We start from the raw sequence: 14,856 nt of genomic DNA on the forward strand, positions 1-14,856 counted from the left end.
AAGGACAGAAATCACATAATGCACAGCTCTGGGTGTGAGTGGGCTGTGGAGTGTCACACACAGTGAAATGCATTAGTACTATCAGAATACAGTGAAATAATACTGCACTGGAGTGGTTCTGTGCCTCAACCTAAAGGATTCCTGAAGTGACATGTGACATGATGAGATAGACATGGGAATGTACAGTGCTTAGCACACAAATAACTATACTGTGTTCCTTTTTGTCTTTCTCTGCCTGAAAGAGTTAAATATCAGGTATGTAAGTGGCTGACTCAGTCCTGACTCAGACAGGAAGTGACTACAGTGTAACCCTCACTGATAACAAATCCCCCTTTATATCTCTTTCTTGCTTTCAGAAACCATTTTCTGCTAGGAAAGTGTTTTATAGTTGGAATTTCCTATCAGTGAGGGTCACACTGTAGTCACTTCCTGTCTGAGTCAGGACTGAGTCAGCCACTTAAAGACAAAGACAAACACTTATATAGCACTTTTTTCCTGGCGGACTCAAAGTGCCAGAGCTGCAGCCACTAGGACGTGCTCTATAGACAGTAGCAGTGTTAGGGAGACTTGCCTAAGGTCTCCTGCTGAAATAGGCACTGGCTTACTGAACAGGCAGAGCCGAGATTCGAACCCTGGTCTCCCGTGTCAGAGGCAGAGCCCTTAACCATTACACTATCCAGCCACTTACATACCTGATATTTACCTCTTTCAGGCAGAGAAAGACAAAAAGGAACACAGCATAGTTATTTGTGTGCTATAAGCCATTATGTCACATGTCACTTCGGGTATCCTTAAATGAGGCAATAGCAGTAGTATCACACAGCTCTGGGTGTCAGTGGGCTGTGGAGTGTCTCACACAGAAAAATGCAATAGTACTACAGTATAGAATACAGTGAAATAATAGTGCACTGGAGTGGTTCTGTGCCTGCAACTTAATGAGGCAACAGCAGTAGTGTGTATACAGCTCTCTCTAGGTGTCAGTGGACTGTGGAGTGTCACACACACACAAAAAAAAACACCGGAGACCCATGTGCTAGCCCTCAAAAGGGTTGTTTGCTTTCACAGCAAGTGAGGAACAAGGACACAGGCCTAGCTAATGCCTTCCCCATCTATCTGCAGCAAGTCTGACCCTACTCTCACTAACAGTCAGCACAGCAGCCAGCAGACAATGAATCCAATATGGCCAGCCACTACAACTGCTGTTTGGTAGGGGGGTTGGGGTCCAGGAAGGGGTGCTAGCTGATTGGCTGCCATGTGTCTGCTGAATGTGAGGTAAGAGATCAACGTTTAGCTCAATGATAATGTATACAGGGCGAATCGAACACGTCAAATGATCGCTGTTCGCGCGAAAATACGATCAGCCAATGTTCGCAGAAAACTGCTCGCTGGAGAACTGTTCGGGCCATCTCTACAACTTTGCTGTCCACAGTAAGCTGACATGCAAAAGCCACTGCCCACACTAAGCTACTGCCCACACTATGCCGCCACCCGCAGGTGCGTCCATGCATACCTAACTATGCACAGACATACCAGAAGCTGCACACGCACAACACAACCACCACACAAATTGAACCACAACTCACAACTGGGCCGACACGCACTAAGGTACCACCCACACTAAGCCACTGCCCACAGGAGCTTCTGGGGCCATGCATACTTACGCACTTTGGTTAATTGGTTAATATACAGGATGAGTTTGAAGTGATACTATATATATATATATATATATATATATATATATATATATATATATATATATATATATATATATAGTAATAATGAAAATCCTTCTAATATAAAAGATGATAGTTGCCAGGTTGTCATGGTGATCACTCATCTTCAGAGTCTGTGAGTATTCACAATCTTAGTATATAAGATGTACAGTATATAGTGTGCAGAACCAGTTAAAGAGGAACTCCAGTGGAAATAATGTGGTAAAAAATGTGCTTCATTTTTACAATTATGTATAAATGATTTAGTCAGTGTTTCCCGGGTTGTAAAGTCTTTCCTCTCCCTGATTTACATTCTGACATTTATCACATGGTGACATTTTTACTCCCGGCAGGTGATGACAGTGGAAGGAGATGCTGCTTGCTTTTTTGGCAGTTGGACTCAGCTGTAAACAGCTGTTATTTCCCACAATGCAATGAGGTTCACAAACAGGACACTGTCAGGACCATTGTCCTGACATCACATGTGGGAGGGGTTTCACCACAATATCAGCCATACAGACCCCCTGATGATCTGTTTGTGAAAAGAAAAGATTTCTCATGGGAAAGGGGTATCAGCTACTGATTGGGATGAAGTTCAATTACTCTTTAAATTTACTGATTGTCTCCAGCTCTGGGAACCGTAAGATGGCCACTAACGATCCAATCTTTTTCATCCAATCTTACCATTTCTATATAATATAATGTAACTGCCTAAATGATCTATTCAATATATTCACTCAGTTTACCCTCATATTGCAAATATTTAGTAAAATTGGATGAAAACGATTGTATCCTTAGTGGCCACCTTTAATAAACTAACTTACTCCCGAGGAGTGAGCAGGAGAAGCAGAGAAGGGAAACCATGCATCTTCTTGTGGCCATGACCATTGCTGTGGCAGTATATCTGCTACTTGTTATGTAATAGCGAGTAAGCTATCATCAGATCTTCTCAGTATAAGATCACGAGTACGAAAATATCACACATTACAGCTGACTGCGTTCCAAACCGCAAACAGCTAAGAGCCAAGGAAAACAATTGCTTTGTATTTCTAAACTAATCAAAGCTGTTCGAAAAATGCTCTGTTTCAATTTATTGTACTGTGATACTTAAAACATTGTTTAATTAAAATTAATGTTTGGACAAAGTCATGTTGTCTTTACTTGCGTAATACTAACATTTAAAAACACAAGTTCAACGGGGTAGCAGCAAGCGTAAGTTTATAGCTTGCAGGTCATGTGGATAATGTATGGCCTATATTGTGTGTCCTTACTTACCCAGTAATCTTGAGGACATTTATATTATCCAGTTGCCTATGATTTGTGGTTACTATAGTTTAATTTATGTGGCTCATTCTTAACCCCTTCCTGCCTTAACTATGTAAGTTAAAGGGATACTGTAGGGGGGGGGGTCGTGGGGAAAATGAGTTGAACTTACCCAGGGCTTCTAATGGTCCCCCGCAGACATCCTGTGCCCGTGCAGCCACTCACCGATGCTCTGGCCCTGATTCCGGTTCACTTCTGGAATTTCAGACTTTAAAGTCTGCATTGCCGTGTCCTCAATCCCGCTGATGTCACCAAAAGCGTACTGCGCAGACACAGACCATACTGGGCCTGCACAGTACGCTCCTCAGCGGGATTGAGGACACGGCAATGCAGACTTTAAAGTCTGAAATTTCAGAAGTGAACCGGAGGCGGGGCCGTAGCATCGGTAAGTGGCTGCGCAGGCACAGAATGTCTGCGGGGGACCATTAGAAGCCCCGGGTAAGTTCAACTCATTTTCCCCTGACCCCCCTACAGTGTCCCTTTAAGTTAAGGTAACAGTGAAGTGAAATGTAAACAAAAAATCATATATTCACCTATGGAGAAGGAAGGGTGTCGATTCTATAGAGCCTTAACTCCCCTTTCTCTGTCCTCTCGTTCCCGCACTGTCTCCTCTGTTGCAGGAATTTGACCAACTGGTCGAAAACGCCTTTTAGAACCCTCCGTAGCACTCGTGTCCCTGAGTTCTTCCAAAGACAGATGGCTCTGTACTGTGCATGTGCATTGTGCAAGCATACACTTGCGAATGAGCAGTAGGGAGCCGCCCATCTTCAGAAGCACTCAGGGACACGAGTGCTTCTGAGGGGTCCCAGACTCCCAGGGATAGCACATTTCAATGTGGGACAGTGTTGGAAAGATTCCACAGAGAGGAAAGGGAAGGCTCTCTATAAGTATTTTTCATTTCACCACAGAATTACTTCAACATTCCTGTGCTACAAACTGTGCTGCAATTTACATTATTTGCATACGTGCAAAAAGGATATCGGGAAATTTGGGTGCAGAGTGAAGCCGAAAAACATCTCACCCTGCTTTTGCAAATTTCTCGGCGACATTAACTTCTAAACGACTGCTACGACAGTAACTTGGGTGCCTCCAAAAGACGAAGCCCATATTACTTTTAAAAACAGCTTAACTACCTAAAAACTGCTTCACGCCCAAGGGCGTGGTGGCGGCAGCAGCCCCAGGACCGCCTAACGCCAATTGGCATCAAGTCCTGGGGCTGCGTTTTGCAGGAGATCGCGCGTAGGCTGCGCGCACATCTCCTGCTTGGGGGGCAAAGATTCGCCCCGCCTTCAGTCTCCGGGCGGCGATCGCCGCACGGGAGACTGTTAGACGGTGAAACCGCCGCCTTTTCTGTTAGTACAGCGCTGCGATCAGCAGCAGCGCTGTACTGGGGACAACCGTGTGACACAAGAGAGCGATCGGCTCTCATAGGGTGAAGCCTATGAGAGACGATCGCCATGATTGCCTGCCTGCAGGGAAGGAGGGAGGGAAAAAAACATATGGACAAATAGGTAAGGTTAATTTAAGAAAAACAAACAAATATTTATTAAAAAAATAAAATAAACACGGGGGGTGGGGGGGGGGGTGATCAGACCCCACCAACAGAGAGCTCTGTGGGGGGGGGGAATCACTTTTGTGCTGTGTTGTGCGGCCCTGCAGCTTGGCCTTAAAGCTTCAGTGGCCAATTAAACAAAAAAATAGCCTGGTCTTTAGGAGGTTTAGCACTGTGGTACTGAAGTGGTTAAAGAGGAACTCCAGTGAAAATAATGTAATTAAAAGCGCTTCATTTTTACAATAATTATGTATAAATGATTTAGTCAGTGTTAACCCATTGTAAAATCTTTTAAATCCCTTACTTACATTCTGACATTTATCACATGGTGACATTTTTACTGCTGGCAGGTGATGTAGATGCTGCTTGCTTTTTTGGCAGTTGGAAACAGCTGTAAACAGCTATTTCCCACAATGCAACAAGGTTCACAGACGGGAAACTGCCAGGACCATGGTCCTCAGAGTTTCTTGTGGGAGGGGTTTCACCACAATATCAGCCATACAGAGCCCCCTGATGATCTGTTTGTGAAAAGGAAAAGATTTCTCATGTAAAAGGGGGTATCAGCTACTGATTGGGATAAAGTTATATTCTTGGTCACGGTTTCTCTTTAATTCAGCTCCCAGCAGTAGCTGGCAGCCGAGTTACATCTTTCCCCTGAGTCCATAGCGGCCTAGAGGGGGAATAGTAATAAACACAGCCATGACTTTTGTAGGAACACGTTGAGCCATTTTTGGCTTCACCCTGTGCCCAAATCGCCCAACACCATTTTTGCATGTATGCAGGTTAGGTTAAGTGACCCCTAAAGTTGAGGACTGATGTAATTAGTATGGATGAGGTTTTGGTAGGTAGGAGGTACATTGTTTGGTTAGTTGGGAGGTAGTGGGGGATTTATTATAAAAGATTAATCATGGAATAATGTATGTTCAGGGCCGGCCCGCTCATGAGGCGGGGTGAAACTTTTGCCTCAGGCGGCAAATTTCTAGGAGCGGCATCCGCCCGTCGTAGGGTGCGGGGAGCCGGCCGCCCAGCTGGAGGGGTAGCGGGCAGGACGGGGGTATTGGGCCTAGCGGCGGGGAGGGGGGTCGGACCCCCCCCTCCCTCGCCTGGGTCCCCGTCCTCCGCTCCCCTCCAGCCTTAAATACATCATAACTAGCGCAACTCGTAAGAGGCAGTGGGCGGGGAGGACTCACCTCTTCCTCGCTCGATCCAGCGTGCGCTCCACTGACGTCACTTCCTGCACGCCGCCCACTGTATTGTAAATGGACGGCGCTGCAGGAAGGGACGTCAGTGGAGCGCACGCTGGATCGAGCGAGGAAGAGGTGAGTCCTCCCCGCCCACTGCCTCTTACGAGTTGCGCTAGTTCTGATGTATTTAAGGCTGGAGGGGAGCGGAGGACGGGGACCCAGGCGAGGGAGGGGGGGGTCCGACCCCCCTCCCCGCCGCTAGGCCCAATACCCCTGCCCTGCCCGCTACCCCTCCAGCTCGGCGGCGGCGGCGGCGGCGGCGGCGGGGGGGGGGGGGGGGCGGCGGCAGCAATAATTTTTTTTTTAAATTTGCCTCAGGCGGCAAAAAGTCTAGGGCCGGCCCTGTGTATGTTCTTGTCTTTGTGTGCTGTCATTCCTTCAACTCATTCAATGCGATGATGTATAGAGCAGTAAGAGTGAGACATATTTTCCTCAGGATCTATTAAGTTAGCAGTAATATAAATTGTATTATAAAGGGCCTGCATAAAGTTAATCGCTATGTGGAAATGAATTGGAAAGGATTTCACAAAATGCACGTCTGCCAAAATTGTGTGTTGTACTCTATTAAATTACATTTGTGATGTTAAGACATGGGTGGGTATCCAGGCTTTGATCTGAGCCCTGGGCTATAATAATGCAATTTCTCCTGTCTCCTTGTTATCTTTTAATTCTTACAACACATTTAAAAAATATATTAAAGAAACCTCACCGGGGTTCTTGGAGCTAGCAGAATAATGTATATAAAATGAAAGTACATTGTTAATGCATACCTAATCTATAAAACAAATATCCACCCATCTTCCCCAGCATGCACAGCAAGCACCATAAGGTGTTGACTACAACAATTGCTTACCCTTCTGATGCTGTCCAACTGCTTTGAATGATGGCAAATTAGGCATCCAGTTCTTGAAACATCAAGGTTTTGGGATGTGCATATATGACCTGTGTACATATGTTTCCAAGGGAAATAACTAGGTAGTGCTGTACATAGAACAAAACATGTAGTGGGGAACATAGCTACATGAGAGGTTTTAAGCTCTGTACAATCATGACGTCCAAGAAAACAAATACAGGCGTTGTTAAAGTGTGGGGTTTGAAACATCGCCATCACCACCCACCATAGGAGGTGGTCCCTGCCCCGATCCTCTCTCGCCCTTCACTTCCGCATACATCACCAACGCGGAAGTGAAGGGCGAGAGAGGGTCGGCTGCACGCATGGACCACCCGGCGGCTTTCCGCTTAACATCGCCGCACTGTACCGTCACTTAGCGGTAAGCCCCAGCCTGCACAGCGCCGACCAGATCCACGGGGACAGGAGCCGGAGGGGGATGAGTCAGCGGGCTACGAGTGGGCACAAGATTAGACTTGGAAACGCGACCTCTTAGAGGTAATTGCACGGGGACACAGGCTGGAGCATAAGAGGACACGGGGCACAACTGAAGACACGGGGCATGTGGGGGGAACATATGAGGACACAGAGGGGCATATGTGAGGACACAGGGGGCACATGCGAGGACACAGGGGGCACATGTGAGGACACAGGGGGCACATGTAAGGACACAGGGGGCACATATGAGGACACAGGGGGCACATATGAGGACATAGAGGGGCACGTATGAGGACACAGGGGCACATATGAGGACACAGAGGGGCATGTAAGAGGAAACGGGGGACACATAAGAAGACACAGGGGGCACATATTAGGACACAGGGGGCACATATGAGGACACAGGGGGCACATATGAGGACACAGGGGACACGCAAGAAGATACAGGGCACTCAAGAGGACAGAGGGGGGCATTTAAGAGGACACAGGAGACATAGATCACACAGGGAGACAGAGGAAGGCACAAGGGGGGGAGAGGGGGAGACACTAAAGGAACAAAGGGGACACAAGAGGTACAAGGAGGGCATAATAATTGAGGGGAGAAGAAGATCCACAGGATGCCCCTGCACCATGGATGCCCCAAGTTTAGTATTCTTTCTTTCCCTGGTTTTTGCCCTCTAAACCTAGGAGCGTCTTATGGTCCGAAAAAAACGGTATATAAAACGTGTGTGATGTGTAATGGATTGTCAGACTCTGCAATGATTTGAGGAAGAAGGCTCGAAACGCCTGTGCGTTATCATTATGCAGACCTGTTTTTTACTCATGTCTTTTCAATAAGAGCTATAAATAAAGAAACTTGAATATTGGATGGTGCGGACCTTTGATGACTGCTGAAATTACTGATACTGCGGCATACTAGTGGTGATCCGATTTCCAAATCCAATTTTCCAAGATATGATCTGAATAGTTACCCCAATTGACTTAATACTTCTGACTCGAAAGTATTTGACCAATCAGAGACTGCAGAATTTTTCAGCAGAAATTGGATTGCTATGGTAATTATAGACTGTAATCCGGAAAATCGGAAATACTCTGTAGTTTTGGACCAATCTGAGAATGTGGTGATTTACTGCGAAACTTGGAAAACCACAGAAATTTTAGACCAATCAGAAGACTTGAAAGACTTGAAGACTTGAAAAATACTTGGTAGTATCCAAGTCTTGGGATTGATCTATGATTACTGTAGCAATCTGATTTTTGCAAAAAAATTCTACATTCTCTGATAGATCCAATGCTTCTGCATTCTGTGATTGGCCTATAATTACAGAGTTGCGGTAATCGGAGTTCTGCAGAAATCCGACTACCAAATGCTGATTACTGAATTCTGATTTTCCGATCGGAAACCATATTTCTGATAGGAAAATTGGACATTTTTATTCCAATTCCGGAATTGCACTCTGGTTCCTGTATGTACGAGTATGTTGTTACAGCTATATATTAGGCTACATGTCTATCACCAGGTTACTCAATCACTGATAGACGAAGATTGAGTGCATAGATTTTGCAGACAATGACAAGTTCATCTTTCAACTGTCAAAGTTTTAAAAGTTAAAGAGAAACCAAAACCAAGAATTGAACTTCATCCTAAACAGCTGATACCCTCTGTATGGCTGATATTGTGGTGAAACCCCTGCCACAGGAAACTGTCAGGACCATGGTCCTGACAGTTTCCTGTCTGTGAACCTTGTTGCATTGTGTGAAATAACGGTTTACAGCTGTTTCCAACAGCAGCTACTTCCAGTGACATCACCTGCCAGCAGTAAAAATGTTACCATAAGATAAATGTCAGAATGTAAATCGGGGAGAGTAAAGCTTTTACAATGTGCAAACACTGACCAAATCATTTATATATAATTATTGTAAAAATGAAGCACTTTTTTATTACATTATTTTCACTGGAGTTCCTCTTTAAATTGAAGCATATAGCTATAAACTGTGCAATATGTTGGTGCTTTATAAATACGATACATAAATACAAAAAAGAAATTAAAGAGCACACTTTAGCCATTTGGGAATTGTAATTCATATACAGTAATGGAAACAAAGAGTCAAGCCAGTTTTCTACTCAAGGAACTGCTGAAATACCACAATGGCTTAAAAATACATAAAACAATAAATATAAGAAGAAATGCTATTAGAGGTTCACCGGTACTTTGCAAGAAAAAAACAAACAAACCAGAATCCATCACAAAATGCATAACTTTACAAAGGTATGTTGTGGTTTGTGTTGGATTTACACAAATAAATCACAGTGCATTTCATAAGCAGAATGCTATGGATTTATAAGGGTCGCTACAGCACGACAGACTGTGGACTCACTGGCCCTTATGCAATTAACTCCTGAGTTATTTCCTATGAGATATTTTTCATCTCTTTAAAACAACTTTTTCAGCATTTTACAATTAAAAAAGTACTCCAAAGTTAATGAAAAGGTACTTAAAAAATGATTTTGAGTATTCTCTTGCTTGGTCGTGGTTTAACCTCTTGAGGACTGAGGTCTTAAACCCCCATAGTGACCAGGCCATTTTTTACAGAATGGACCACAGCAGCTTTAAGGGCTTGCTGCAGGGCCGTACAAATCAGCACACAAGTGATCCACCCTCCCCCCTTTTCTGCCCACCAATAGAGCTTTCTGTTGGTGGGCTATGATTGCTCCCCCAATGTTTATTTATTTATTTTTTAAATATTTATTTGTTTATTTTTCATTAAATTTGTCGTTTTTTTTTAATTTTTAAACCTCCCTCCCCCCGTCTAAATAATCAGCGTGATTGGCTGTCACAGGCTTCAGCCTATGACAGCGGATCACTTTTCTGCCGCCCAAGAGGACAGCTGTGCCACATGGCTGTCCCCAGTACAGCGCTGCCTTAGATCGCGGTACTGTACAGTGTTATTAGATGGCGTCCCTAGCGGTGATCGCCGCTGGGAGCCTGATGACGGAGCGCCCTGCAATCTTCGCCCCCAGCACTTCGCTCCAATTTGAGTAGAGTGGTCCTGGTGCTGCCCCGCTGCTCACTCCAATCGGTGTGGAGCGGTCGTTAGGAAGTTAAAAGACATTTAGGTCTGACAATTTTGCCTAGGAGAAAACTCAGGACTGGAGAAGAAGTGAATTGCACATGATCCATTGAGTGCAAAGATTAATTAAAAGAAACTGAGATGTAAAAATACTATTTATGATCGTAGCTGTTCTGGAACATTATCACTCAATTTTACTGCTCCAGTAACATTTCCCTTAGGGGTGCATGTTCTGCCAAGACATTGTAATCTACCTTAAATCTTTAAGATTTATTGTGTCAGATCTATTTTCATAAATATTACAATTTTCCATATGAGTAAGTATGCAGATCCTTAACGACCTGAAAAAAAGGTAAAAAGGTAAAGAATAGTAATGCACTCCCCCCAGGCACTACACAATATCTCATACCAACCAATAGTGTAGGATGTTTAATAAAGCTGTCTTCATCTGTATAAGTAATGTACTTTCAGGGCTCGTATGAGATGACTGATCATTGAGCACCAGAGGTCAATAGAAAAAAAACAATAAAGGGAATGGTTGGTGTAGGTCAGTGGTGTAATCAGTAGGGTCATTTCAAGATTTTACTACAGTACAATTTTTTTGCTGGGTTGTCCTTTTCTGCTGCTCTACTTCCCCTCAGACTTAATTAATGCAGTCTGATTGGCTGAAGCCTCTTTCCCTCCTGTCTCCCCCCCCCCCCCCCCCCACGCCTCTGTTCCTCTCTGATTGGCCAATATTTTTCATGCTAAGACAATGCACTTTCTAAAGTGAAGAGCGGGCAAATCAGGAAGAGGAGAGTAAGGGAGGAAATTATATCAGGATTGGCTTCAAAATAGCCACAGTAAATATGTCTAGAATAGGATTCTCTGCTTTTCCTTTATAAAATGCACACGAATCATAATGTGGACAGTGCAATACATATGTTATGTAAATAGAGCAAGTATTTCTCTAGCTTAGGCCATGCACCCACTAAATAACCTAATTGCGCACTGCCTGTACATATACTGTATACATCCCCACCTCTTGTTTCCACAACATTCCTTTAGATTGTAAGCTCGCAAGGGCAGGGCTCTCACCCTTTTCTGTCATGGACTGTTATTAATTTAATTGCTTGCACTTTGTTAGACATTTATACATTTTAGTCATCATGTTAAATCAAATTGTAATCAACAGTGCTATATCTTGTATCAGTGTTCATATTTGATGTATATCATTGTCTGTATCATTATTTATCCCTTGTTTGTTTTCTTACATTGTACAGCGCCACGGAATATGTTGGCGCTTTATAAATAAATAATAATAATAAATATATATGTGGTTTTTTTCTGAGATAATATGGCTGACAGCTCCTCTTTAATCAATACACTTTCCAGCCACTGCAGTCAGATTTCGGGTGGAAACACCTGACGTCCGTGCTTGTTCAGGGTCTATGGCTAAAATTGGAGGCAGAGGAAAAGCTGGATAGCCAGGCAATGTGTATCTCTTAAAAGGAAAAAAAATAGCCCACTTATCTTTCTCAATTCAGGTGTGCTTTAAAGAGGAACTGTCGCGAAAATCTTAAAATTTAAAACACATAGAAATAAGAAGTACATTTCTTCCAGAATAAAAAGAGCCATAAGTGACTTTTCTCCTATGTTGCTGTCACTTACAGTAGGTAGTATAAATCTGACATTACCAACAGGTTTTGGGTTAGTCCATCTCTTCATGGGGAATTCTCAGCATGGCCTGTATTCTTTATAAAGACATTCCCTGAAAAAGATTTATACAATGATGCTGGACAGCCTCCCTGCTCGCCGTCCACTTTTTAGCAGTTGGACGGAGCAACTGCCATTCACTAAGTGCTTTTAAAAATAAAGAAAACACTAAGAACCCCCCATGAGAAGATGGGCTACTCCAAAATCTGTCGGTAATGTCAGATTTCTACTACTTACTGTAAGTGACAGCAACATAGGAGAAAAGTAATTTATGGCTCATTTAACTCCGTAAGAAACGTACTTCTTATTTGTATATATTTACATGTATTTTAACTTTTAAGATTTTCGCGACAGTGGTCCATTAAGTGCAGTTTTAAGGGTGGTAAGCTGCAGGAGTTTCAATGACCTTAGAAACGCACATAGCGCAAGCTAATGTAACACAGCCTGACCCATCCAGATGAATTTAGGAGGAAGCTGGCATGGTTTCCAGTGCTATATGCAGAGTTATGCAGAAGAGCAGAAGCCACCTTTAACTGCATGGTGGGCCATGGTGGTTTGGGATCAGGGGAAGGAATGGTATGAGGAAATTAAAATCATCATGCATAGTTTACCCACCACCCATAAAGAAAAATAAAACCTGGCCATGTGAAGTTATCCCAAACTAGATCAGATCTAGTCATCAACTACAGTGTGGCTATATTATCTCATCTCACCATCTTGAAAAGAAAAACTTTGGTTTTCGTAATCAAGACACAAAATTTACAATTACGAAACAAAATTGTAATTCGTAATTATCAGAATATTTTTAATTTGTCATTTTGTCATTTGCAATTTTGTGTCATAATTTCACATTAAATCATAATTTAGTGTTTAGTTACATATTATTTGTAAAACAAGAAGAGTACACGAAATTGTAATTTCAAGTTCTACGCTCAATTTGTCCCAAAAAATATTCATATTTGCAAAAATGTAATAATGAAAATGTCATTCCGTCATTGTCATTCCAAAAATGATCATGATTACGATTTTTTCATTACGATAGTAATTCCAAAAATACGCAAATTTTTGCAAAACCGTAATTAGGACACTACAACCATCACTATGTGGTATATCATTGCCTAATATTTAAAATGTGCTGTATTTCTTTTTCCCTAGTAGAATACACTGTATTGTCTGCTTTTTCTTCCCAGTGATGCACTGTGGTCAAATAAATACTACATACTGTAGGCTCACGAAGCTGTACGAGTTACACTGCAACCTCTACAGAATAGTTGGAATGGTTACGTGTTACTAAACCACATCCCTCAGAGCAGCATTTTACTGATTAGTCTGGCCCATGGTTCCCTCATAAACATGTTTCTCTGAGCATTTCATCCACCACTGTTATCACTGAGGCAGTTGATTGGGCGCAGTGCTGTGGAGTTTCAGCCAGCCCCGCACATATTAGTAAAAGAAAAGCGTAATTTCAGCCGCTGACTAGAGATGGGCCAAATGGACAGTATCCGGCAAACTTCCGCTGTTTGCATTCTCCATGAACTGCAAACATATTGGTGTGATCGGCACCCCCCTACCGTACATCATTATGGAGCCAAACTTTGACCCCTTACCTCACAGTCAGCAGACACATGGTGGCCAATTAGTTAGCACCCCCTCCTGGACCCCCCACCTCCTATGATAAAGCAGTTGTGGTGGTCATATTGGATTCATTCTCTGCTGGCTGCTGACTGTTAGCGAGAGCAGGGGCAGACTTGCTGCAGATAGGTAGGGGAACCATTAGCTAGGCCTGTGTTCTTGTTCCTTACTTGCTGTTAAAGCACCCCAAACAGCCCTTTTGGAGGGCTCTAGCACATCGGTCTCCTGTGTCTTTTGTGTGTGTGACACTCCACAGTCTTATTATATCTTTGTATTCTGTTAGTACTATTGCATTTTTTCTCTGTGTGAGACACTCCACAACCCACTGAAACCCAGAGCTATGTGCACACTACTGCTGTTGCCTCATTAAGTTGCAGGCACAGAACAACTCCAGTGCATTATTATTTCACTGTATTCTAATAGTACTTCTGCATTTTTTCTCTGTGTGAGACACTCCACAGCCCACTGACACCCAGAGCTCTGCATAATGTGATTTCTGCCCTTTAAGGATTAAAACCTGACTTTGCGTCCACTCCATAATTTTTGGTGGGACTTTTGGCATTGATCCCCCTCTGGCATGCCCCCCTTCAGGTGTTAGACCCCTTGAAACAACTTTTCCATCACTTTTGTGGCCAGAAAAATTCTTTGTAGGTTTAAAAATTTTCCTGCCCATTGAAGTCTATGGCCGTTCGCATGTTTGCAAACATTTGAAAAAGTTTGCGTTTGACGGTCGTGAAATGAAAATTCTATGTTCGTGACATCTCTACCGTTAGCAATAGCTGGTGCCTGAATTATGTGCCCTCCTGAGTTATTACAACTCAAGTGGTAAATAGTAATCAGCGCATGCCTGGAGTTTGCAGAGGATCAGCAGGATAGCCAGGCAACTGGCATTGCTTAAAAGGAAATAAATATGGCAGCTTCCATTACAGTGGCTCTGCCTAATAGTGTTTGGAGATCTAGGGGTGCAAGGAAAAATGGGCTCCAGGTGAAGCTGATATAAGTGTAAACGATAAATACTGTTATGAATTGGGCTCCAAATTAAAACGATAAATATTTACAGTGGTAATAATGATAGTGTAAGAATCCTTCCTGAAGCATGTCCTGTTGGTTGCAGTGGAGTGGCGTGTCTATTGTGGAAGACCGTGGGCCGAGCTCAGAGCTACAACACTAGATTGGGGTATAGTGGCTGAAGGAAAACAGTAGATCTGCCAGGCATTACAGACAGTAAAAGATTGGTAAATGTTATAGATATTTTATTATAGCTTAACCTAACTCTATTCTCACACAGAGCCCTCCCCC

This window comes from Hyperolius riggenbachi, chromosome 2 (assembly GCF_040937935.1).
Source record: "Hyperolius riggenbachi isolate aHypRig1 chromosome 2, aHypRig1.pri, whole genome shotgun sequence".
In the NCBI taxonomy this organism is placed as follows: Eukaryota; Metazoa; Chordata; class Amphibia; order Anura; family Hyperoliidae; genus Hyperolius; species Hyperolius riggenbachi.